Below are 5000 nucleotides of genomic sequence, written 5' to 3'. Positions count from 1 at the left end.
GCCTTCCAGCGAGCTGGGCTCCTTTTTTATTTTCTTTGGAGTGGGCCACCCGGAGGTGGAGAGCGACCCGCAGACGAAGCACGGCCAGGGGCCGCCGGATGCCGCCCATGGCGGGCGCTCCCACTCCTCTGACACCTGCGAAGCAGCAAAGTGCTCCTTTTCGATTCCTTCCGCCACCCGGAGGTGGAGCGCGGACCCAGCCACCGCGCCGGAGCGAGCAGCAGCCTCGCTCCGAGTGTGCGCCCGCAGACGAAGCACGGCCAGAGGCCGCCGGATGCCGCCCATGGCGGGCGCACACACTTTTCTGACACCTACGAAGCACCCAAGTGCTGCTTTTTGGGATTCGCCACCCGGAGGTGGAGCGCGGACAAAGCCACCGCGCCTAGTGTGCACCCGCAGACGAAGCACGGCCAGAGGCCGCCGGATGCCGCCCATGGCGGGCGCACACACTCTTCTGACACCTTCGTAGCACCAAAGTGCTGCTTTTTGGGATTCGCCACCCGGAGGTGGAGCGCGGACAAAGCTACCGCGCCGGAGCGAGCAGGAGCCTCGCTCCGAGTGTGCACCCGCAGACGAAGCACGGCCAGAGGCCGCCGGATGCCGCCCATGGCGAGCGCACACACTTTGCGGACACCTCGGATTGGCCACCCGGAGGTGGAGAGCGACCCGCAGACGAAGCACGGCCAGGGGCCGCCGGATGCCGCCCATGGCGGGCGCTCTCGCTCCTCGGACAGCTCCATCGGCGCAGCATGGCGCTCGCGGTCGTCATTACCCGCTGGCGAGGCGCGGCCAGGGCCGCCAGGCGTCGCCTATCGCGTGCGCAAACTCCCAGCAAGCACCAACGTGCTCCTTTGGATGTTGTCATCCGGAGGTGATAGCGCGGCCCGGGCCGCCTGACGCGGCCCATCGCGGGCGCTCCTCGTCGGACACCTGCGTCACACAGCCTGGGTGCCAGCTGTGGAGTGACACTTGGAGAAAAAGAAGCACAAGTCACTCATATCAAAGTTCCCGTTCCCTTTTGTTTGTGTCACGCTTGGAAATGCTTGAGAGGTGACACTTTGTCAAAATTGCAGCTGGTGTCTCATCATCATCATCACCGCTGCTCATCAGCCTTCCTTGGATGCCTGCCATGCACGCGGCCCAACGGGGCACTCAGATGGGGTGGGCAGCCCGGACCGCCTTGCGCGGCCCAACACGGGCGCCCAGGGGGACGCGGAAACCCGTTTTAGAAAATAACCTCCAGGGGTTTTCCAAGAGCGGCACAGCCCCAGCTCACGTCCGTGTTTCAGTGCGTCAAAAGCGGATTCAAAAGTGTGCTTTTCTCGGTACTTCCCCTGGAGGTCAGTGTTTCTAAAAACTGGGTTTCCGAAATCGTGCTGGAGGTGTTTTGGTCAACCAGGAAAAATGGCATTTACGGGAGAGGGTAAAGTATACCCCCCCCCCCCCTCTCGGCTGATTTACCCTCTCCCGTAAACGCGTTTTTTCCTGGTCGACCAAAACACTCATTGACTCCCATTCATTTGACACTTTGTCATTTTTTCAGCACTTTTTTCGCGCATTGGGTACTCCGCCCATTCACTCCCATTCATTTGACACTTTGTCGTTTTTTCAGCACTTTTTTCGCGCATTGGGTACTCCGCCCCATTCACTCCCATTCATTTCACACTTAGAAAAATCATCCGAGCGGCTCTCCACGCATTTTATAGCCGCTTTGGGGCTCCAGCCGCCTCGGCCTTCATTTCTGACTAGGCTCGTGTGGACTTTGTCGTTTTTTCAGCACTTTTTTTACACATTGGGTACTCTGCCCCATTCACTCCCATTCATTTGACACTTTGAAAAATCATCCGAGCGGCTCTCCACGCGTTTTATAGCCGCTTTGGGGCTCCAGCCGCCTCGGACTGCATTTCTGACTAGGCTCGTGTGGACTTTGTCGTTTTTTCAGCACTTTTTTTACACATTGGGTACTCTGCCCCATTCACTCCCATTCATTTGACACTTTGAAAAATCATCCGAGCGGCTCTCCACGCGTTTTATAGCCGCTTTCAGACTCCTGCCGCCTCGCCTGCACTTCCGCCTCGGTCCGTTAGGATTTAGGCCTTTTTTCAGCACTTTTTCTCCGTTCCTCCGGGGCGACAGCGGCTCTCCACGCATTTTATAGCCGTTTTCAGACTCCTGCCGCCTCGCCTGCACTTCCGCCTCGGTCCGTTAGGATTTAGGCCTTTTTTCAGCACTTTTTCTCCGTTCCTCCGGGGCGACAGCGGCTCTCCACGCATTTTATAGCCGTTTTCAGACTCCTGCCGCCTCGCCTGCACTTCCGCCTCGGTCCGTTAGGATTTAGGCCTTTTTTCAGCACTTTTTCTCCGTTTCTCCGGGGCGACAGCGGCTCTCCACGCATTTTATAGCCGTTTTCAGACTCCTGCCGCCTCGCCTGCACTTCCGCCTAGGTCCGTTAGGATTTAGGCCTTTTTTCAGCACTTTTTCTCCGTTTCTCCGGGGCGACAGCGGCTCTCCACGCTTTTTATAGCGGTTTTCAGACTCCTGCCGCCTCGCCTGCACTTCCGCCTCGGTCCGTTAGGACGTGGGCCTTTTTTCAGCACTTTTTCTCCGTTTCTCCGGGGCGACAGCGGCTCTCCACGCTTTTTATAGCCGCTTTGGGGCTCCAGCCGCCTCGGCCTGCATTTCTGACTAGGCTCGTGTGGACTTTTTCAGCACTTTTTTTGTGCATTGGGTACTCTCGCCCATTGACTCCCATTCATTTGACACTTTGTCATATTTTCAGCACTTTTTTGGCGCATTGGGTACTCTCGCCCATTGACTCCCATTCATTTGACACTTTGTCATATTTTCAGCACTTTTTTGGTGCATTGGGTACTCTCGCCCATTGACTCCCATTCATTTGACACTTTGTCATATTTTCAGCACTTTTTTGGCGCATTGGGTACTCTCGCCCATTGACTTCAATGCATTTACTGCAACTCCTGCCTGTGTCCGCCAGAGGGCGTCTGGCTTAACAGCGGCTCTCCACGCTATTTCTATCCGCTTTGAGGCTCCAGGCAGCTCGGCCTGGGTTTCTGAATTTCTCCCTTGACACTTTGCCATTTTTTCACCTTTTTTTCTCATTTCATCCAGGGACACAGCGGCTCTCCACAGACTTTGCAGCCGCCCCCGGGCTCCAGGCAGCTCGGCCTGGGTTTCTGAATTTCTCCCTTGACACTTTGCCATTTTTCCACCCTTTTTCTCATTTCATCCAGGGACACAGCGGCACTCCACAGACTTTGCAGCCGCCCCTGGGCTCCAGGCAGCTCGGCCTGAGTTTCTGAATTTCTCCCTTGACACTTTGCCATTTTTTCACCCTTTTTCTCATTTCATCCAGGGACACAGCGGCACTCCACAGACTTTACAGCCGCCCCTGGGCTCCAGGCAGCTCGGCCTTAGATCCCGCCTCGCTCCGTTGACACTTTGCCATTTTTTCACCTTTTTTCTCATTTCATCCAGGGACACAGCGGCTCTCCACAGACTTTGCAGCCGCCCCTGGGCTCCAGGCAGCTCGGCCTGGGTTTCTGAATTTCTCCCTTGACACTTTGCCATTTTTCCACCCTTTTTCTCATTTCATCCAGGGACACAGCGGCACTCCACAGACTTTCCCGCGGCCCCTGGGCTCCAGGACCCTAGGCATGGGTTTCTGCCTAGCTCCCTTGACACTTTGCCATTTTTTCACCCTTTTTCTCAATTCATCCAGGGACACAGCGGCTCTCACAGACTTTAGAACCGCCCCTGGGCTCCAGGACCCTAGGCATGGGTTTCTGAATTTCTCCCTTGACACTTTGCCATTTTTTCACCTTTTTTCTCATTTCATCCAGGGACACAGCGGCTCTCCACAGACTTTCCCGCGGCCCCTGGGCTCCAGGCAGCTCGGCCTGGGTTTCTGAATTTCTCCCTTGACACTTTGCCATTTTTTCACCTTTTTTCTCATTTCATCCAGGGACACAGCGGCTCTCCACAGACTTTGCAGCCGCCCCTGGGCTCCAGGCAGCTCGGCCTGAGTTTCTGAATTTCTCCCTTGACACTTTGCCATTTTTTCACCTTTTTTCTCATTTCATCCAGGGACACAGCGGCTCTCCACAGACTTTGCAGCCGCCCCTGGGCTCCAGGCAGCTCGGCCTGGGTTTCTGAATTTCTCCCTTGACACTTTGCCATTTTTTCACCTTTTTTCTCATTTCATCCAGGGACACAGCGGCACTCCACAGACTTTACAGCCGCCCCTGGGCTCCAGGCAGCTCGGCATGGGTTTCTGCCTAGCTCCCTTGACACTTTGCCATTTTTTCACCTTTTTTCTCATTTCATCCAGGGACACAGCGGCTCTCCACAGACTTTCCCGCGGCCCCTGGGCTCCAGGACCCTAGGCATGGGTTTCTGAATTTCTCCCTTGACACTTTGCCATTTTTTCACCTTTTTTCTCATTTCATCCAGGGACACAGCGGCTCTCCACAGACTTTGCAGCCGCCCCTGGGCTCCAGGCAGCTCGGCCTGGGTTTCTGAATTTCTCCCTTGACACTTTGCCATTTTTTCACCTTTTTTCTCATTTCATCCAGGGACACAGCGGCACTCCACAGACTTTACAGCCGCCCCTGGGCTCCAGGCAGCTCGGCATGGGTTTCTGCCTAGCTCCCTTGACACTTTGCCATTTTTTCACCTTTTTTCTCATTTCATCCAGGGCAACAGCGGCTCTCACAGACTTTAGAACCGCCCCTGGGCTCCAGGACCCTAGGCATGGGTTTCTGCCTAGCTCCCTTGACACTTTGCCATTTTTTCACCTTTTTTCTCATTTCATCCAGGGCAACAGCGGCTCTCACAGGCTTTAGAACCGCCCCTGGGCTCCAGGACCCTAGGCATGGGTTTCTGCCTAGCTCCCTTGACACTTTGCCATTTTTCCACCCTTTTTCTCATTTCATCCAGGGACACAGCGGCTCTCCACAGACTTTACAGCCGCCCCTGGGCTC

The sequence above is a fragment of the Dunckerocampus dactyliophorus genome, unplaced genomic scaffold, assembly GCF_027744805.1.
Source record: "Dunckerocampus dactyliophorus isolate RoL2022-P2 unplaced genomic scaffold, RoL_Ddac_1.1 HiC_scaffold_25, whole genome shotgun sequence".
Lineage (NCBI taxonomy): Eukaryota > Metazoa > Chordata > Actinopteri > Syngnathiformes > Syngnathidae > Dunckerocampus > Dunckerocampus dactyliophorus.
The sequence above is the reverse complement of the archived record's forward strand: the minus strand, read 5'-3'. Positions refer to the sequence as shown.